Source organism: Epinephelus moara, chromosome 7, assembly GCF_006386435.1.
Source record: "Epinephelus moara isolate mb chromosome 7, YSFRI_EMoa_1.0, whole genome shotgun sequence".
Taxonomy (NCBI): domain Eukaryota; kingdom Metazoa; phylum Chordata; class Actinopteri; order Perciformes; family Serranidae; genus Epinephelus; species Epinephelus moara.
Window position 1 is genome coordinate 14065954 of NC_065512.1, and position 22941 is coordinate 14088894.

The following is a 22941-nucleotide window of genomic DNA, read 5'->3' on the forward strand; positions in this document are numbered from 1 at the left end:
GCCAATTAACACCCTGCCACAGCACAGATCATTTTCGGAGCAGTGGTGGAACAGGAGGGCATATGTGGATAATCATACATGCAAATTAGACGAACAAGAAAGGCATCTAAATTCTGGCAACAACTCATGACAACACCTTAAAGTAGAGCCTTGAGTCACACAAAAATGGATATTCTTTCTTAATAACACAAGCATAAACTCATAACCCCATTTAAACATTTATTAATCATGGTTGATAAACAGAACATTTACACAAAACTCAAATAAAAGCAATGAAAACACTTAAATTGGATTGAACCAAACAAATAGTGACCAGATTGTACATTACATTTTCATATAAGAAATATAATAATGCCACTTTTAAAGCTTAATGTGGCAGCTACAGTGCTGCCAATAACAAGACACTTTTAAATACATATTAGTCACAGATATTAAAGATGGAGCATTAAAGGTCTCAAGGCAAAATTGTCATTCCCCCCTGAAGTTTGACTCCAAAACCAGAAGATGGCAACATACCTCTGGCTCAGACACTGGCCCGCCTGCCTCCCTGCTCCTTTACTTATTTATGCATTCATGTTCACCTAGTGCTTCATTTATATATTTATTTATTCATTTACTTGTGCTGCAATACAAACATTATAAGTCTTGAAGAGAGGAGCAGGTAAATATAGTGAATTATTCACTAGGTTCCTGACTTGACTACTGGTGGTTAGGCGAGATAAAAGCCAGACACACGAATCCCTAAGGTTGAGTGTGTGGTGTGTACATGTGTGTGCGCACATGTGTGTGTCTTCAGACCCCGTAGGTAAAGCGAGATGGATTGCTGGATGGACGGGCTGCAGAATTAAGTGCATGTTTTAAAATTCTTTGCTTTACAGAGCAGTTTCTTTACTATTCCTTACTGATTTCACTCTTCCTCCTCCTCCTCCTCCTCCTCCTCCTCGTCTTCACTGTATGACGTTTGTTACATAAGCAAATGAACAGAGACAACAGGGCTCCAGCGTTAACACCCCAAAAGCAAAGATACCAACGTCAGTCCTGACTAATGCAGAGTGGGTGCCTCTCCAGCACAAGTGTGTGAAGAAAGTGATACAACTGAGTGAATGGCAAATGAGTCTCTTAGTTACAGTAGTAGGTCCCCACTATACGACAAGGGCTGATCCAGTTTACCCGCGACTCGCAGCAGTGACTGTCACTACAAACAGACTGGGCTAAGATGAGTCTATATGCCATAGTAAACAATTTAATATTTGATGTACAGTACAGTGAGCAACCCTCCCCTCTCCCCTGTTTGTTTGTTTGTGTGTGTGTGTGTGTGTGTGTGTGTGTGTAGTCAGCGAGGCTACATGAGGCAATGAGAGCATTTGAGTGCATGCATAATCTCTCAGAGAGATGACGATGAAGAAAACACACTAGCTGCTAAGTAAACACTCCGATAGTGATATAGAGATTTTAGTATGATGGCTTACACCACTTTGAGAGAAATATGCTTTTATTTTTTGCTTACATGCTAAAATATCTCCACATACTGCGATCATGAAAGAATATTTAAAGTCACTTTAATCACACGTGCAAAACACATATCCTCAAAATGTCCTTCTGTTTAGGCATGTAGTTTCGGTTTTATTTTACCCGGATTTTCCTCACTGCTTACACATCTATTAACAATTTATTATGTAATAATAGAAAAAGAAAAGACAAGGAAAGAAAAGAAAACAACTGGAAGGAGATTTTTTAATTTACACTGTGATATCCAAAACAAAACTCTGTGAAAAAAAAAGTTTGGCAGTGCAACATATTTTATTTACAGCATCAAACACATCAGCATATCATATATTTTTTTAATTGAAACCAATTTATTCTTAATGATTCCTGATAGCTTTGACACCAGGATGAGAGTTCTGTCATCGATGGGCATTCATCTGAAACAAATTCCACATCAACATCAAACTGTACAGTTGTATTAAATCCCTGTATTTTGGGGGAGAGGGGGGGGGGTTACAGCGGGTCCATGCCAAGACGGCCCATGAGGGCAATGTGGCACGACCAGGAGGAAGGAGCCAGTTGGTTGGCTGAAGTGTAAGAGCTGGGAGCAGAACAATTACAGCAGTCACTTACCATCACAGTGTCTGGTTGAGGCAATGGCACAGCAGGACGCCGCAGGGCAAGAATGAAGCTTTCATCCAGCTGGTATCACAAGATCAAGCTGGTCATGCCAGAAATGACAAAACAATATGCTGAGCCTAGTAAAAGCTTTTAAACACTTCTTTTTCTTTCTTTCGTTTATTTCTAAATAATTGAAAACTTACAAATTGGAGATATAATGGACTCACCTGTTGGTGCCAGCTACACTGCTTACCAGACTAAGAATTTAACGTCAAAATCAGATATATCACGTCTGAATTTTTAATTTCTTCCACTTCTGTTCATTAACTCATTTCTTCTCAACTTGATTTATTTTTTTTTTTTTTTTGTCATTTGGCATCTGTCACAGTTTTGGGAAGGTCCAGTAGCAGACATGACAAACATTTAGAGTTAAACTCTGTTGATATTTTGTCAGCTTTCAAAATAAAATGTAACATCCCACAGCTAATGAAATACCTCAGGTCCAGATGGAGAGTGTGACTGGAGTGAAGAACTAAAAAAACAAACCTGAGTGCATGCGCCAAAATAATCACCCACAGACATGGGCATTCAAACGCATGCATTTACACAGACGCTAACATACAAACGCACACACAAGTGCACACTCTCGTGCACACACACACGCACACACATACACAGTGCTGAGGCAGCTGACCGCATTTGCCCCTCGTCCTCAGGTTCAGTGGTGGCCAGTCCTGCAGCCTCACCTCCCCCTGTCATGTCTGATTCTCCTGGTAGGATCCATCATCTGGTTGGCAGTCTGGGTGCCAGTCAGCTGCTTCCCAGGGGACTCGCAGGCGATGGGAGCCGGGAGGCACTGGGCTGAAGCCTCCCCAGCCTCGGCAGCAGCTGCGTGGGAGACAGAGAAGAGGTGCGGCACAGATGTGGGAGTCTGGAGCCAACAGAAGGTATGGCTGATTTCGACGTCGGCCATGTTTGTTATTCCACCTTTTCCTGGGAGGAAGAAGCAGGCCCTTGATCTGGCTCACAGCTAAACACTTAGCTTTTGTTCCCCGAGATGAATAACCGCAAGGAGAACGAGGCGTGAGGGAAAAGGAGAGAGAAAAGGGAAAAAGAGTTGGGGGCCAGAGGAGAAATCCGGTGACCATGTGCCGAGTGAGGCTGGTCATTCTATACCCCACTAAAGCTGAGCCCCTATTACAGAACAAGAGCCTCTGAGCCGTGACACACCTTTCCTTTTGCTGCAGCTCCTTGAAGTCAAATCTTTGAACATAAATCTGTTTACTTCTGTGACAACACTTTGTCGTATTTATTCTGTACGTTCACAGAAAAAAAAGTCTACGTTTAATACTATTTTTGTATAAACAGATAATTTTCTAAACTGTAATTCTCGTTAATGACAGTTTTCCAACCCTCCTGTTCTAAGGGTGGGAAGGGATTCAGCCCACTATAAACAAACATGCTCCGCTGACTCTCAGTGGACCCATGTGATGAATAGTACCAGTCAAAATCATAGCTAACGCTCATAAGCAGATTTTCACAGGGAATTTTGCACAACTTCATTTCGTAGTAACACTATCCACCTTGTAAAAATGAACACCCTCTCCTAACAGCACAAGTGAGAAATGGGATAGTTTTCCCACTGAGTTCCCAGATGTAGGATTGCCATTGTATTCACACACCCGGTGTTAGCCCAAGACAGCACCCTCAAATACAGCTCTGTCTTGGCTTTGCAGAAAAAACAAGCCTGTGATATGGAAGAGGTGGCAGTGCGAAGCTGTCAGTACAAAATGCTTGTTTATACTGGAATAACCCCGAAAGCGAAATTCGATTTGAAATCCGACAGCCTCTTCTCGTGTTGCATCTAAAAACCATTGTCCTTATAAATATTTGAGTTCCCATGATGTGCCTAATGCTAGAAAATGCCGTGCATGTGCGTGTGCCTGTGTGTGTGCAGTACAGCGGAGCAGAGTACATCTGCAGTGGTAAGGAAACAGGCTGTTAGCATACAGCTTTGACAACTCCATCAGGCCAGTCTCAAGGTAGCTGTCAATCACAACAAATCATCTCATCCCTCAGCGCTGCGAGGACCTCTCTCCACTACTACACACATGACAGGCCCCTACAGCTCTATTTACCCATGCACACCCTACCCGTGCCAATGGGTTTGTAATTAGAAAACAGGAGAAGAGAAAAGAGACGGGGGGAAGGTGGTAAAAGTAAGTCAGTAACAAGTTTGGATACAAAGCAAGTGAATGGTGCCTTTTCACCGGCGACGTTGGCATTTGGAGAGTGGGTTGGCACTTGCACGGTGGCAGTGCATTGAAAAGCAAAGGCATTCACTCTCCTATTTAGCGGACAATGTGAGCGTGTGTGTGTGTGTGTGTGTGTGTGTGTGTGTGTGTTTGGGGTGGGGGGTAGGGGTGTCACACACAGTCCTGATTTGCAAGACTCATTTTCAGCTATCTATAATTAGATTAATGTGGTGATGGCATAGCACAAAGCCAAGCCCACTCCACTTCCATCCCAGAGCATACGAATTAGGGACTAAACACGTCTCTCTATTCCAGGCAGAGAAAGTGGTGGTGTGAGTGTTTAGCATACCCTTTATGATGGGGAAAGATGTTAATTGTGTGCCATTACCTCTAAACTGTTTGCTTGTTGTATTAATCACTGTGCTAATTGATGCAGAAATAAAATTGTTGCCACAGGCGAGGAAGGGAGTGAACCAGAGTCAGGGATGGCGGATAAAAGATTATCGTGGTGAACATATGGAGATGGCACTGCTTTGAAAGTCTGCTCTATATGCCCACCAGCGCCACATGGGATGATGAGTGGAGTGTCAATAGCAGCACCGTCGCCTAATGTAAGGTTTGTAGAGAGTGAAACAAAGCATGTCGGCAGGTTTGTCTGCAGCAGACAATAAATAACTGTAGACAGAATGACTTCTATAATATTTTAATCCAGACTGTGTCTTTGCTGAATGAATAAAACATTATGCAAGATCTTGATCATATGTTCAATACTGTGTGATTTAAAAAGACACAGTCAGTGCCTTGTTCATGTGCTGCTGATAAATGTAATACCATCCTGGCGAATTTTTTCATGTGCTGTCTTCAAATGTAACTTGTAAGGTTGCATTTTCATCATGGGAAGTCATAGAGACTTTATACTTGGCATTCAAGGGGTTTAAGTCGGGTGAACACTGAACACTTGATGACTGACAGCAAAATTTGTCTTGCCTTTTTTTTCCCCGTTTTAAAGTTCTTGAGCTCTTGTGTTTGTAATTCAGTGGGATTTTTAGTAATTAAACAAGAGCAGACAATGACAACAATGATAGAAAAGTAATTAAAGGGTTACTTGTGTGGGCGCAAACATTTGCGAAATTGCCCAGGCCACTTAAGAGGCCTGGAATTAAAAGCTTGGGAAATAGCTGCAGAGTGTGGATCTAAAGCAGGTCTATCACCGTTAAGTTGTGCAGTATGTTGAGAAAGAATAGGATAAGAATTCAGATTGTACAGATTAAAGCTAAGAAATACAGTATCTGTGATACATATATACTGTGTGTTTTAAAAATATATATTGGCTTAAATGTTCTATAAATAGCTAATTACTACTGAGCCTTACCACTGAAATACATCGGCCATTGACATGGGCTGATCATGAGACAATGGGCCCCTGGGCACAGCTATAAAAGAGGCCCCACCACCTCTTCTACATAAGAGCAGGATACTTAGACTTTGTGGTGGTTTAGCCTCTTTTTCTGTTTTTGTTTTGCACCTCTTTGTAGTCGTTATGCATCTTTTTGTGTCTCTTTGCAATTATTCAGTGTCCATTTGCAGTTCCTTTGCGGCCTTTTGTGTCTCTTCCTGGTTGATATGTGTTATTTGAGTGACATAATGTGGGCAAAGGCCAGGGGGCCCCCTCACACTTTGGGCCCCTGGGTCTGTGCCAGCAGGCCTGTTCAATAATACATCCCTTGGCACAGACACAGCGCAACATGTCTGCAGAAGCATGAGCGCATCCATTATGATCAACTGAAGCTGCTACACTGACCTTGGAAGCCGTGTGCACCCGTTTGACTGTATATATTCTGTGTATTATCTATTTAGGTTACTATATATATTGTGTAAATAATCTTGTTTAGGTTACAATATATACATATATATATATTTTCTTTTATTTTTTGTTAATAATCCTGTTTATTTGAACTATATATTTGTAAATACTCTTGTTAAATTTCTTATATTTTCACTTATCTTTCCACTCTTGCAAGGAGCACCTGTAACGCCAATAATTTCCCCTCGGGGATCAATAAAGTATTTCTGATTCTGATTCTGATTGATTGTTTATTTTTTTTACATAGCTGGTCTATTTGTTTGTTCTCTGCGCACAGCGCTGTGGCCCTCCAACTGGTAAAAAATACACACAACTTTGTAAAAAAATAAGTAAAATCTGTTTAAAAATTAGTAAAATGCACACCTCACTGTATCAGAGGCAATGCGACACAGTAGAGCAGCCTTGTGGGTGTTTTTACATTTTACATTAAAATAAATCAAACAAATGGATGCATCTCGTAGTCAAATTGATCTTGTTAGTTATTCAGTACCAGTTAATATAGCTTATGCTTTCTGACCAAGCAACAACCTCTGGGGCTGAAAAACAAGGCCAACATGTACAAAAAACTGCAGTACCTCAAATGGCCACTTGAGGCTGGCTCCGAAAGCAAGTCAATTCCCATAGACCCCCCATGTTACAATGCAACTTTGCAGCAGAAATAAACACGTTTACAGCCTGAAACAAATAACGATTTTGGTCTCTGTAGCTAATTTCCCCGATTCATGACAACTGTATGGAGGTTGAATTTTTGTACATGTCCCCCGTTTAAATGTTATTGAGGCTTAAAGTTACATATAATTAAGGGCGAGGCTGCTTTGAGTGACAGGCTGTCTGCGAGGTGTCAGTGTATGAGTCAGATCCACCCATCATTTCTCTACAGCTCCACCTTCTTATCCAAATATGGCCACTTTTGGCTCCAAAAATCCAAGATGGCATCGGCCAAAATGCCAACCTTCAGCTTTCAAAACGGCAATATCCATAGCTACAACCATTACTTTCAGTCTATGTTCCAAACCCTGTATCACCAACTGCATTATCAGCTGGCAAAGCTCAATATGTTCACAGTAAAGCCGACACACAATCACAGGCTATAAAGACAGAGTCTGTGTAGCAGGTAAAAAAAAAACTCTCTGCCCTGCGTAGAAAATGCGTTGTGTCCATGCCTTATGTATTTCAGTAAAAATAACCATTACAGAGGCATTTGTTTAGCTGGTGATTTTTTTATTTGCGTATTAAGAATGAAAGGGAGTCCATTGAAACTGCATATACCCAGGGGCCAAGACTCTTGTGCTACGCCCCTGCTTAGAGCTATCAGAAACTTTTTATCAGTGGATCAATCAAGTAGAATCTTCTTCTGATCACACTTAAAGTCACAACGAACATGCTATTTTCTACGTCTTTCTGTACTGCAATATTTTCAGAACATCTTCAGATTTCAACAATTTTTTTAGTTTTTAGCTGGTACAGTGCAGGTGCCAGCCAGAAGCACAGAGGATTTAATGTGCGGCTGTATGCCTCACCGCCTCACTAGCCTCCAATGTGAAAAGGGGATAAACAGAGGCGGCCATTTAAAGAACCATAAGTCCATAAGGAGCAGGCAGTGAATGAAGAGATTCAGAGAGAGCTTCAGAGGCCCTCACCAGTGGACCAGCCGCTGCCTCTAAACCCGCTGTGTTTTTGTATGCAGATTCCCCTTGTCAGAATTCATTTATTCAAACGGAGTTATCTGAGAGAGCGGGTTATGAGACAAAAATAGTCGCATTCACATTCGTCTTGAAAAACATTTGGAATGCTAATGCCATGAGAACATGCCGTTGATGTGCTTGTGTTTGCGTAAGAATCTGATCCAGCGCTCCCTCGGCTTGCTGGCCAAGAGGCGCAGTTCACATAGACAGGAGAGCACTGATACCGCTTACAGGGTTCAATAGTCTAAATCTGCTCTTGGGGAACACTTTTTATATTGCCAGGAACATTTACCATTGGCACCCGCCGTATGCAGCAGTTTGATCCTCGAGCAACAGCCAAAAAAATCTATATTTTTTAAAGGGTCATTAGATCATTCTGTTCACAGCCAATCTTCATACAATTGCACCTTTGTTTATCAAAATAGATGTCCTCGGTGATGATGACAAAATTGCCTCTCGTAAACTAAGAAACGATAAATCTCCAGCGTTTGAACCACGGCGTCACAATCTTGTTCTCTCTGTCTGTTTGTCTCTGTGTTTCTCTCCCTCTCCCCCGCTTTCTCTTGCTCTGCACAGGTGGTAGGAGCTTCCTGGTAGAGTCTTTCTCATTCCTTTTTGTTCCCCTCCAATTGCTCTGATCGGGAGCTGTTGATGATGATGGCAGTGCTGGCTGGCCATTGATTTGCTGTGGCCCCTAGTTGCGAGTTCACAGCAGATGACACTCTTCCTTTGGCTTTAATTAGAGCTGCCCCCATCTTCTCTTCTTTCTTGCCCTGGATGTGGTTCGACACATGAACACAAAAAGCTCCTACACACAAAACTCCCCGCTAGGAAATAGCCAACACTCACCTACTGTGGCCAGTATTTAGTGCCTTGACTTGCATGGTCAAGAAAGAGCTTTTCTTTTTTCTATAAATAAAAAAAAGATCATTTTCCAGCACACAGATGTACTGTGCATGTGTACTTACACACCTGCAGTACCCAAATGCATGATCGTTTAAAGACACGTACACATGCACACTGGCGTGCCTTGCGCCTGATTATTACCCTGATCCACAGGAGTTTAATCATAAAAAAAGCCGCTATTAAACTGCTGGGATGACACATTTTGTTCATCCCTATATCACCCATGAGGCATTGTCCTTCCCCTCATCTGCCACGAGATACAGGGGCCTCATCTTACCATCTGTCCAAGACATGAGCCACTCCAAACCTGGCTGGGAGTGGAGTGGAGGAGAGAGTGGACAGAGTGAATCCATGGTCTGGGGTAGGGGCTATTATCTCAGTGGTCATGGGTCCTTGCACATATTTCATGGGTGCCCCCAGGGTGTCTTCTCGCTGCTATTAGCAGACCGTATTCATTTAAAGCACTTGTGGGTCACTTGCGGCCTGCGTAGCACTCTATTACTGTTCAAAAACAAATGAGATAAGAAGCAAATGAGATGAGATCCGTCTGACAGGCTGTCATAATACATTGAACATTCAATTACATTTAGTACAACTTGGGTAGTCACAGAATTTTTCACTGTCCTCTCCTTTTTTTCTTTTTCTCTTTCACTCTCTGTGGAGGGGGAGTGGCAGTTTCTTAGCCACTGACATGGAGACACAAGTGGACTGAGACGATGACAGACAAGCTGACAGTTGTCCGTCAGGGACTGTTAGCCTAGCATTGAGTTTCCATGGGTGGAAATTGCCCCAAGTTTTTGTATGTCCAAAACCTTTGGCCAGAGGTGGGACCAAGTCACTGTTTTGCAAGTCACAAGTAAGTCTCAAGGCCTGAGTCAAGTACAAAGTGCAGCCTGACTAGTCCCTGGGGCGCCCACTGGTTCACCTGCTAGAGCGGATGCCCCATGTACAAAGGCTATGTCCTTGCTGCAGTGGCTGTGGGGTTGATTTCAACTCTGGCCCTTTGCTGCATGTCCTTCTCTCTCCCCACTTCATGCTAGACTTTCCTATCAAGTCCTAAACTTTGAGTTTCGAGTCCTAAGTAATATTGCGCTCTTCACCAAATGTATCACCATTTTAACAATAGAGTATATTAAATTTACCCGTACAACCCATACGTTTTTTATACTGCAATCTGTTCTTTGTTGACCACCACATAGTTTTTCAATGCAAACAAAATCATCTTTGGCATCATTTCGTTCGTCATCGTTTTCTTGTGCAATTTGACTGGATGCTGTCATTTTTCTTCAAGCAAAGTGGATCCATTTTGGATAGACTGTAAAAATAACGGACGTACCTACTGCAGTGCCTCCCATTTTGAAGCCTGGTGTTCAGCATTTCGGACATCGCCATCTTGTTTTTTTTGGAACCAGAAGCAACCACATCTTGGTGAGAGGCTGGAGCTGTGGAGAAGCAAGGGACGGATAAGACTGAGAAGCCGAAGACACTATCAGCAGACAGTCTGTCACTCAAAGCAGCCTGCCCTTAATCATGCATTATAATTAAAAATTAAAAATTTAATAAAATGTAAACAGGTGAATTATATGGAAAAAAAACTGTAAAGTTGTCATGAAGGCGGAATTACCTATAGATACTAAAACTGTTTTTTTGTACCAGGCTGTAAACACGTTAAATCATGCTGTAAAGTTGGGCATTTGAACATGGGGGTCTACAGGGATGGACTGGATTCCACAGCAAGCCTCAAGTGGCCATTTGAGGAACTGCAGTTTTTGGCACTTCATGTTTGCTTAATTTTCCAGCCCTGAAAGTTGGTGAAGACTTTCTGGGAATTAATAGTTTTAAAATGAGTTGATTCAGGAAATAAATTGATTCGTGGCACACTTTTAAAATGACATACTTTTTAATCTTTGGGTTTGAGGGGAAGGTAAGTATTTTCAAGTAAAAAGGCTCAAGACCAAGTGAAGTCACAAGTCACTGGTGTTAAACCAAGTAGAGTTGCAACTCTTTTGATTTTGTCATTGAGTCTAAAGTCATCAAGTTTGTGACTTGAGTCTGATTCTATTCTAAGTCACGTGACTCAAGTCCACACCTCTGCCTTTGGTACTGGTCAGGTCCTCTCAGCTGCTGGACACTGGTCAGTGAGAAAGCTTTCTGACCTTGGCTTATAGGAAATTGTTGAGTTCTTATTTAGTATGGTTTCTCCTTAATTTTTGTCTCAAACATTTTTTTTTTACATACACAAGCAAAAGACAATGAGCCAACAACACCACTGCAAAACAAAGCAAAGCAAAATGTTGCAGTTCATGTTGCAACTTTACAGCAGATGTGTTCTCAATTTGTATTCCAGGCATGACAAGACTGTTAATGAGGTTCACAGTGACTTAAAAAAGATTGGCTAGTATGCTTTCTCTGAAATTCAAAAATACATAGACGTACTACTGACTGTTTTTCCACATACTGATCATAATGTGCATGTCAGGGGTCGACTGGCTGTCACCTAATCTTTGTGGCGTCTTCCAGAATACAACTTTTGATACAGTACACGAGGCATCAGTCTGCCTTTGTCTGCGCTAGTTCTTGATTCTGCTGGCTGAAGATTCTCCTCACTGTTAGTAAAAATCTAACGCTAAAGCTGACAGCAAAACAAGAGCTGCGCTACCTCCTCATGATGATCCTGTCAAGCCTCATGAAAATGTCGGCATGGTGACTTTGGTCCAAGTACAGTACAACACACACACACAGATCTCAAAACCTGTGCCCACATAGAGTATGTGCGGATGCTAAAATGCACATGCTTGACTGCATGCTTGCAGACAAGCACATAATCAATGCAGTCTTACAGCAGGGCTGACCAGTGGGGGGGCATGACCTGCCAGGTGACCCATGTATGTCTCCACTAGTGCCAGTGCATGCCTGTGAGTGTGTATGTGTGTGTGTCTATTAGAGTGAAAGTCAGCTGTTCATCCATGCGAGCACAGTATATTTCAGTTTACAAGTTTAAAGGGGTACAGTGCGCCACTACATACGCAGCAACATGTGCAACAGACTCGGATAATGTACAGTGAGCTGCTAACTTATTCCAAACCCTTTCTGTTTCCCCACAGATTAACCGTCACACCAACTGAGCTCTGGTGCTCCCATACGTCTGCATAAAACCACTCCCCGAGCATTACACCTTCCAGAGCAGCCTAAGTTTAGAGTCGAGGACCCCCAGATCACAGTGGCAGAGGCAGAGTGGAAGTCCTGTCATAAAGTCAATCAGAGGACTCCTCGTTGGGCCTCGTAAATCTCCCACTTTGTAGGGTTACTGGGAGGTCTGGGAAGTGAAGATTTCCCACTTATTATTCTCAGGAAGCCCCAGACAACCTCCCCCTGAACTCAGGTCACGCAAGGTTATGACCTTGGGACGATCATCATTGTTGTTTTAGTTGCTATGGCAATCAAACGCCTCCGTTTATGTGAAACTCACACCCTCAGTGAATAACAGAGGATGTGAGTTTCTATATAGACTTTATGTAGAATGTAGATAAGCACATTAAATGATTAGAGATCACTATTTAATGATTCATTTTCCTTTGTAAATATAATGTGCTTGAGCTGGCTTATTATTATAAATAAATATATGTGTTATCATCTCTTTATTAGGGATAATTCAAGTTTTGTTTCAGTATTTCTCAATTTCTTTGGCTAATTTTTTTGAAATAGTATTAACATTTTCTAAATTGTAAGTACAATTGTGACAACTGTTCTATGGGACACCTCACCCAATACACTTAATTCATGCCTCAAGACCTAGTTTTTGTGTCAGTTGGCCAATGCCGCCAGAATTTAATTCATTAGTGTCTGAGTCATCAAAGTGTTTAGATGTTTTCTCACCATGGAAATCAACCCTGGACATGTTTACCATATACAAATCTCTGTAAAAGTCTACAGAGAAAAGTCAATACTGTACAGTACTATAGAAAACTGAAAAAGGATAGCACATTTATGTGTGTGCAGTTGTTTGTGTAGCAACATCTGTACTGTAAACAGAAAACTGACTTCTGATCTTTCATGTAAAGTCAGTGAACAAAATGACATCTATGCCAACCAACCAACCAGCCAACCAACCAACCAACCAACCAAACACTTGTATCAACATGAATTAACCTTCCATTACTCATAGACTACTTGAACAATAATGAAAATAATTTGGTCCCTGAACAGATACATTCAGGTGTCTGCTAACAATTTGTCAAGTTTTTTACAGCCCAACCCAAACATGAAAGGCACAATTTTGTAAAATGTACAAGATGTGCATTTTCCCAAAATTCTGCCTCCCTAGGACTGGTGAGGCAGTTAGTAAGTATGGTCAGAACATCTTGTTCTGAGCTAAAAAATAGAGATGGGAACCGAAACCTGGTATGAAATTGACCCCGCGGCTGAATTATCAAAGACCGCAGCATTGATAAGCTCTTCAGTCTGTACTTTTTAACATTTGGTGCAGTGTAATATCATGCTGCTGCTTCTCACCTGCTCTCTGTGTCGGGCCTGAGCTCCTACACTTACAAACACACACTCATGCATACGCGAGTAAGTTGCAAGCTGACAAAGACTGAGCTCATTACTGTGGGTGTAATAAAACATTTGTGAGTAAAAAGCCAGTACTTTATTACAGTAATAACACTATGTGCCAAACCACGTGCAATTTGTTTGAATGAATAATAAATTCAAATGTTTTGACGACAACAAACTAATTGTTTGGAGATTTGAACTCATTGTTTTGAGAACAATAATTCTCATTCAAGAACTGAGCCAAAGCGAATGTGAAAAACTGTAAAACTGTTAACTGTGGAAATATGCGATTATTTGAATGCACTTCCATTTGCGTTTTCGCTCTGTGTGTGTGTGTGTGTGTCTTTGTTTGTGTGTGAATTTGTTATGTTCTCTGGGGTTTTCATCGCGAAGGCCCTCAAAAAGCTTTGTGCCAATGTTCCTGCAGACACCTTAACAGGCATGAGACACATTTCCAGTGGGACACCAACCATCTCTCTCTGTCTCAGCAGAGAGCAGTGCTCCAGTGCCAGGCTAGTGCCATCAGCACAGGGATAAGCTTTCTGACAGAACATTGACAGGCTTTCAGAGTCTCCTGAGGCCATCGCAGACCCGGGGATGGATCAGCAGGCTTCCAACAAGTGGTCTTTAGGGCAGCACTGGGTTTCACACTGTGAGGGTCTATGAGAACTGAACCACAAGAACGTAAGTGACGGGAGCTCAGGACCAATTACAAAGTGTATCAAAGGTCCAGTCAGTCACATATGCAGCCTTACAGTTTGTCCTTGTTTTTTTATGTGGCAAAAAATATAATGACAAGAAAGTAGGACACAAACCTTAATTTTCTGAGGAATACATAATTCATATTCAAACAGTTACATAATATTTTAGAGCGAGACACTATAATTTGACCATGTGTTATTATCATGTAAACAACCTGCTAATTTTCCACATTTAAGACGACATCTAAAGCGAAAAAAACAAAACGTAAGGGACACCTTTCACCTTTAGCACTTAAAAAAGTTTCCCTTAAAACATCAAAACGTATTTTTATGACTTCTGTTCCACTTCTAGTTCTTGTAACAGCCATATAGGCCATGCCAAATGTGCCCAGAAATAAGCCGGGCCTCCCCACTGTCTCTGAGATTGCCCACCCAGGAGTCTGGCACACGCCACAGCGAGCAGGAGGCCCTCTGGATTACAGTAATACACACTATCTCATAATGGAAAGCTGCCTTGCACATTTCCCTCTCTCCGCCCTCATTGTCCACACTACCAACTGCACAATCAGGATATGAGACTGTAATTGCACCCGTTAGCATGTGTGAGTTTACCGGTGTGCTGCACCCTCCTCCTCTCTTCTTTTTTTCTGGGCTGGGCACTGCTTGGCTTCGACGAGGTAAAAAATGAATAAGAAACTATGTCATGACATGTAAAATTAGCCTTATCACACCATAAACCTGAAACTAAAACAAGCTAGAAAAAGGCACTTGATGTAAAAATACCTTGAACCCTCGGACATGGATGGCTTGATTAATATCGTGCAGCAGAGGTCATGGGTTACAAGGAAACAATGGCATGAACATATTTAACCTGAGGTACTAACATGGTTAAATAAACAGTCAAAGCTGCCCTGTTTGGACCCGCCACACTCTCGGCAAACTCCGCCACTTTCCCTCTCACCCTGTAATCACCAGAGGCTGTAATTAATGGGGAGGCTGACCTATGGTTCAGGGCAGTGGAGAGGAAAGCCAAACAAAGTTGAAAGCCATTAAGAGGAAAGGGAGGTTGAGAGGGAAAGGAGAGACACAAGCATTGGGGACTATGGACTTTGTTAGCCACCCAGTCTTCCCTGGGTGGCTAACAAAGGTGCAGGTGGGCCATGGGGAGCAGAGGTGCACTCTGGCCGGAGCTTAGACCACCAGGTTACCACACACTGTACGTAATTACACCACAGAGGTCATTTACTCCACTAAGTGGCTTGCCTACCAACCCCTGTCGGTGAGTGCATGCTAATCAGGCTTGGTACCCCAAACAATGGACCATGTGTGCCTCTGAGTGTTGTGGGAGGAGCAGAGGTAACCAGCAGACCACCACTGATCAACATGGGCGAGATGTTTCAAAAGGACACAAAAGCTCTAAAAGGGGGAGAGCGTGAGGAGAGGCCAGAGGCAGACAGACGGACGGGGACGGGTCCGCTAAAGTTGCAGACTGGCACGTCTTCAAACCTGTATTTATCCAGGAGGTTCTGGAGGATAAAGGCGGATACAGTGACACTTAGGACAAGCGTAGAACAGATGCTGTCTCACACAAGGACAAAGAGGATTTGAAGACATTAACAAACCACACGTCTCAAATATCCGCTTTATTAAAATGTTATTGGCCAATGACTTACCTTTGCTGTTATCGCTCAGATCACTGTGTTGTAGTTCTCCTTGTCCAAAACTTCACCTGTGAAAAGTAAAAAAGGCCACAAAACAAATTAAGAAAAAGCGTGTAAAGAACTTGATACAGTGACAAAGTAGCCCTATACCATAGTGAGCAGTGCACTGTCCCAACATATAGTCCTCTATAACAGGGGTCTTAAACGTTCTTCAGGGCGGGGACCTCTTAGCTGAAAGACAGAGCAGGGATCCTCTACTACATATACTGTATAAAACTGAGTTGCACTTGAGGTGATTCTCTGAATATTTTCAGGTGTTTTCTCATTTGCTCTTGCCTGTAGCTGCTAAGTCAGCAGCTGTTGTAGCTGTTGAGTGCAGTAGCCTCACTCTCTGCACTTTTGTCGGTGGTTTCTGAGGTAAGGTCAGAATCTCTTGCTTGAAAAGATATAAATACAACAAAGTTAAAAATGTTTGTACACTTGGAATAATAATTCAGATCATTTGCCAATATGTTTCAATATTATGCCACTGTTAGCTAACTTATTTACCTTGCCATTAGGGGTGCTCTCAGACCTAGAGTTGTCTTGCTTTGGTCTGAATCAGGGACTAATTTTGTCACAAAGTTGTATAATTGCCTAGGGTTGGTTCGTGTTCTCATGGCAGCATTTACAAGCAGACTAGATCAAATGCCTTGTGTGAGAAAGCTGCTCTTGATTGGTCAGAATTTCCATGTGGGAAAAATCCAGGAAGTAAACAAAACGTTGAAGAAGAGTACACTTGCAAGATAAATGTGACACTTTCTAATGTCACAATGGAGGGACAACTACGCAGGTTGATTTTAGCGCTGCTCATCGTGGACTATATTGCTGTCATTGTTCATTTTAGTCAAACCATACAGTTTGAAAACGAGGCGCGGCTCCAACTAGAAAACAATGTTTTGATGCATTGGATGTGCTGAATGTGCATATTAAGGCAGTACAGGAGGAGGTGCACATTAATAATCCTCCAGGACTGTAACATGCTCATGTTTAACCCAAACAATGTGTCATGTGACTGCAGTTGGTTCAGATCCAGGTCAGAACACGTTCTCACCACAAACGAACCGCACCAGAGTTCATTTGTAACCGGACTGAGACCACCTCTTCAAGAAGGTCTCAGTCTGGTTGTCTTGGTGCACACCTGAGTGTGATGCTATATTCACACCTGCCCAAATGAGCCGCACTTAGGGGGCAAATGAACTTGAGTTTGATTGAACTGAACCAAACAGGGCAGGTGTGAAAGCACCCTAAGTGTGAGCTAGACAACATGGTTGCACAGTTATCCTACCAGTAATGTTGTGTCCTGTAAATAAAAAGAGTTTTATGAATAGGCTAATTTATCTTTGCTAATAATATGTTGGACTCGTGCTAATATGTATTTTCAGACACATTTTCATTTTTAAAACTTGAACTTAAAACTAAATTAAATTATCAAGCAGTGTTTTGGTGATACAGTTGGTGGGTGTAGTTCAGTCGAGAGAAAATAGTTCCTATATAAAACTGCTCACAACAAGGTCTGTGGATTATCTTGAGTAGCCGGGTCACGATTCTGGGAACAAGACATCGCTGCTGAGTTTTTGAAATGTATTTTTTGACACTTTGAGCACCACAAGCCGAGTGCCATTTAGTCCCATTATATTCCAGAGAAGGCAGAAATCTCTACGGCTGATATCTCCAACACTCTGCAACTCACACCAAAACAATCTAGACTGATAAACAGCACTACAGGTAAGAGGAAAGATATGCAGTTTTGATTTTTGGGGTGAACTGTCCCTTTAACATCTAGATCATGTGGTACTATCATGTTGTTGTTATTGGCTCCTGTCCTCATGGCTCGCTGCCTGCTATTCAGTAGCATATTTTATGTCTTGAAAAATAATGCATTGCTAGACTGTCTCACTTTGGCCACTGTAAAAACTAACACAACATAATAAAATGATCTGTCCTGATTAAAACTCCACTGCCCCCTCTACACAGGAGTTTGTCAGCTCTCTAGTATGATATATGTGTACATCGCTAACAAGCCAATCAGCCCTGCCAACAGAAGCAGTGGAAGCACAGAGAGCCATTAAAGGCCTGGCCGCAGCTACAAAAACAAAACCTATCCACCTGAGACCACAGAGGGACAGGATGCAGGCTACTTATAGCAACCCAAAACCAACCCACAAGAATAGCAGGAAAAACGACTCGGTACGGGAGCCGCGCTGAGCCTTTTGAAGTGCGCCACCTCTAAACTATTCTGATACGCCACCCCAGCATCTTTGAAGGCAGGTTATCCTCCACGGCCGTGTGTCCTGTTGTGGACGAATTGTTTCCTCTTTCACTTTGTCTCTATTTTCCTGTAGAAACTGACACTGTTTTATTGTTCTCCTGGGCCACACTGTTGTGTAGCGGCACTCACGGGACGGGACCGCTTGCTGTTCTCCTGTTGGTAAAGAACTACCACGGCGAGCAGCGCTGGGCACATGGGCAGTAAGTTGGTCACAGGTGACGCAGGGGTGGTTATCAGAAAGAATCAGCAGAAGGATGACCCCCTGCTTAATGCAACCATTTCCTCTATCCTCAAGGTCGCGACCTTACAATGCCCTCTTGCCTAAGAATGGACCATTGGAGTGATTAATCAGCCGGTGGTCAGTGATGTCACTGCACAAACATGGCACAAGAATAGGGAGAACAGTGACATATTTTGTTGTTTTTGGTGCGGTGTTGATGGAGCTGCTCGTAAAAACTACAGATTTATGGCGAGGGAACGTGCACCTGCCACTCTGCACAAAGAGAAAAACAGGTAAAAAAAACAAGCACCCACTGCAGCACTTTCAGACTTTTAGAAGTAATTGCGAGGTAAAAATCTCACGCCCAAATATTGAGCAATAATTTATATGTAATTCACAGCTCTGAGGCAACACATCGGATTTACTGCAGACAGAATATGCCCTAAAACATAATACAACATAAGTGTTTCTTTTATTACACTTCAATAAAATGTATCATACTCCCGGGGAAAGTAATAGAAGCGATGTTGCATGCTCTGTAAAAAATATGTATATAAATATAAAGAGGAATGTTTTCACCTGTGCTGGCAGTAGCATTGTAAGCGAGTATTATCTGTGTAATCTGAGACAGAGGTACGGTACATGTGCTTGCCTCGACTCCTGCAGAGAAGGAAAGCTCACTTTAACACTCAATATCTGGGAATCTAATTGCACTTACAAATCGTTCCTTTTGGCTTGCTTCACTGGAATAAGTCTGTGGCGTCACGTCACAGAACTATCAGGCTGATTACAGGCACCATTTCAGAGTGCAGAAACACATTGACAATGTGATGTAGACTCTGATTTAAAGTCTATAAGAGGTTAAATCCGGATGCCCAGCATAATGCAGGAATAGAGGAGAATTTAAATTGACATAATTACTTTTCAATTAACTATGTTTCTCACAGTTCCCACTGCTGTTTTTTTTATTTCAATAGTCTTTTATTTTCATCATTACGCTGGCATAGTTAAAAATCTGTGTTCCTTTCCGACTGGTTTTGATTTTATTTTGTTGATGTTATAATGACGATTACCTGGCACTGTGATGCCAGCCTGCAGCCAGCTCCCATTCAACCTACAGTCATATTATCAGACAACGGGCCCCTGGGCAGAGAGATGCAAAGGGTTAACCATCTCCCCTACATACGAGCAGGACACCCAGTCTTTTGTATCTCTTTAGAGTTGATATTTGAGTGGTTTTGTGTCTCCTTGAGTTAATTTAGCATCTCTTTTGGTTGTTTTGTGTCTCTTTGTAGTTGTTTTCCTTTGAGGTCATTCTGTGTCTCTTTGTGGTCGTTTTATGTATCTTAGTTGTCATTTTGAGTCTCTTTCTGGTCGGTACATGTCGATTTGTGTGATATTTTGAAAGCCAGGGGGGCCCTGACACTTTGGGCCCCTGGGCCTGTGCCCAGTAGGCCCCATCGGTAATCCTACCATAAATCAACCATGTAGGATTTGTGAGTGAAATTAAACAAGTTAAAGGAAAAAAGGTTGCGGAAAAGCCTCATTTTTTGAACTCAAAAATTCTGTAAGACTCAAACACCTTTTATTCTCAGTGCAAAGGCTTTTCCCATAATAACTCCCTTGTTAACTATCTGCCTCCAAGAACACTGCAATCATCTGCTGCTGGTTTACTGGAGGTTCTCAGCAATAGCCGGAGGGAGATAGGGGATGCAGCCTTTGTCAATTGCACCCCAAAGCTATGGAACACACTACTTGTAGATATCAGAGAAGCTAGCTCGCTAAGTATTTTTAAAAGAAAGCTAAAAATGTATCTGTTCACTTTAGCCTTTAACTAGCTCTGACTTCCTTACACAGGTCTGACACTCTTTCTTTTTACGCTTCATGCTGCTGCATCTCTTTTAAAAATCTTACTTGATTTTATGAATCCATCTTTTAACTGCTTTAAATGTCCTTTTATATTGAATTGCCTTGTGTGTTTTATGACCTTTGTGCTGCATTTCTTGTATGGAAGGTGCAATATAAAGAAAGTTCATTTTTATTTTTGTATTTATAAGGCAGTCCTAAGGATGATATAGTAACCACTGATTTAAATACAGCCAGGCAGCAAGGGCATGTTTTGTTTAACATTTCGAGGGACACATGTTAAGTGGGGGGCCTGTATATTCTCCCCTAATAATTTCTAAGTGTTAAGCACTTCATTTCCTGCATTTTGGTGATTTCTTATTCACCAGTTTGTGCCTTTTCTGCATCATTTTATGTTGGAAATGTCATGCTACTTCCTGTTCAACTGTGCATAGTTTCTTTAGCTTCTTTAAGTTTTACGGCAGATTGCAATCATTGCTTTTGGGGTTGCATACTGCCACCACCTACTTTACCACAGGCACTGTTGCATCTATGAGTTACACTGTAGCTGTTTTGTGTTTATTGAGGGGGACTAATGCACCACTTCTAATTATTGATGAGGACATGTCCCCTGTGACTCCCTCAAAATCTACGCCTATGCCAGTGTTTTTAAAACAGTGAAGGCTCAGTCATCACTCGCTTATAGCCGCAGAAAAATAATCCACTACACTAGGCACTGCCCTCACCCTCTCCCCTCCTCTCTTTATCTTGCTACATTTATTGCATTGTGCACTATGGCCAGAGAAAGCTCTGGTATTTCCTCTGAGGAGTCGGCTAACGTGCAGATCAGCACTGATTTTCTCTGTGCATGGGCACCGGATCAAAGTACAGACTGTGGTGCTCCCTGGAGCTAAAAATATCATATTTGGTCCAGGGTAGAGGTTAATATGTCTCACCTCTGGCAGCTGCTTTGTTTACATTGAACACAGACACTGATTGGTCTGTTTGATTAGTTTCCCTCCACTGTGATGCTACTTCCACTCAGATACGCTATTACAGTTTTTCTCTATTGTTCATGTGCACTTCTGCTAATAGTGATCTAAAACTCTGACCACAGTTAAACAATGATCACAACATCAAATATTTTTTAATGATTTCTGGTACTTTTCCATAACATCGTTTTGAGAACTTGTGTGCAGACCTCAAGTGCACACAATATTTTAAATCTTGTTCCTCTAATGAAAAGAAAACTGGTGATTTTTGCAGAGACACAGACCTTTGACTCAGTATGAAGTCACATATAAAAAGGAAATGCACCTTTGATGTTGGGTCATGCAAATTCACTGGGAAATAGGGCTCTTAGTGTTGTACAGCACGTTGTATTAGACATGTGAGGTTGCATCATACTGCAGTGCAACACAACACTCCAGGAGGGATCTAAGCCAATCTAAGAAGTCAAACTTTCACCTGATTACAGTAGCTATTCTTTAAAAAAGGGAATTATTTCATGCAAAGTAGGTGTTATGTGCATAGGAACATACGTCCTTTTGTAAACATTCGACAAAATATAGAATTGTAAACAGACTGCCTTAAATAAGTGTTGATTTTATCTTTAGAAATTATGATTTGATGCATTGTGTTGAGCTTTTCAATAAACGTTGTCATCTTTAGTTACCATTACAGTTTTGGTGTTTGTGTCTCCCACTCTCAAAACCGTTTTTTTCCTAACAATGCATCCATACAATGGAGAAAATCTGCCATCATGTGACGCATGGCCTTTGTGCAGATTAATTTTGTGTCAGTACTTGTCAGATGGGAAATTCATGTAAATTAAGAGAGCTAAACAAGAGAACTTAAACTAATGGAGTATTGCTTGCAATAATGACAAGCGATGAGAATAATGGATTGTTAGTTTGCTTCATAATGATGCTAGATAGCCGGGGACGTGTAGATAGGCACATTAGAAGTCAATACTGTTCCAGAATAATAGGACGGCTCAGAGATAATGTACTCTCACAAGGGGGCCTCGACATTAGCAACAGCCCAGCAGGACTCGGCTTGCACGTGTGCCAATGACGCATTAAATCCCTCAATGACAAAAGATACAAGAAAGGTAAATCTGTAGGCACATTCTTTTGCCGCCATCATAGAGCAAACACCATACTGTACACACGTCAGTAACACAGAGGGATGTTGAGGTCATTAGTAGTGGTTAGTAATTGCATAAGGCAGAAAAGAGTATTCAGATTATGAGTGAGTGCTCATCATTTAGATGCAGGCCTGAATTGCCCAAATCAATATGGGGCTTTTTGCTTTTTGAAGACGCAACCAAAAAATGTGATAGAAATTATTGCTCACAATTTAAAACAATTATTTTTTGAAGGGAAAAAAAAAAACACTACTTACAAGAGTCACAGATCTTTAATCAGCCCACACTGTGATGAAAGCACCGCTCCAGCGTGAACCTCACTAGATGAAAACACAAATAAGACAAAAGAACGAAAGTACAGATGACATTAACTTCTGCTCAAATGAGCACAGTAGGAGAGCGCACAAAGTATTTAGCACCGCTCTTTCTGTCTTTTGATGTTGTTTGTCAATTCACAGCATCCACTGCAGTATTTAGTGTCTTCAACCTCTATCTTCCCCGATGGCATGAGTGCAGGGTGAGTGTAACAGTGGCCCTCTCCTTCATTAGATATTAATTTATTCATTACATGTTAACTCTGCGAGACCTTGGAAGGAGACGCCAGGTGACTCTTCTTCATTTGGTCCCCACTGCTCTCCACTGGGCCCAGGGAAACCACAGTAATGCCACGCAGTTGGGGAAGTG

General features: G+C 41.9%; 1 long non-coding RNA gene across 1 annotated transcript; it reads right to left on the reverse strand.

The window, feature by feature from the left end:
* Positions 1-9016: 9016 nt before the first annotated feature.
* Positions 9017-22569, reverse strand: LOC126393188 (uncharacterized). Its single transcript, XR_007570242.1, has 4 exons — positions 22515-22569; positions 15745-15800; positions 10153-10258; positions 9017-9317 (listed from the first exon to the last, which is right to left on the reverse strand). It is a non-coding gene; the product is annotated as an uncharacterized LOC126393188 (long non-coding RNA).
* Positions 22570-22941: the final 372 nt, after the last annotated feature.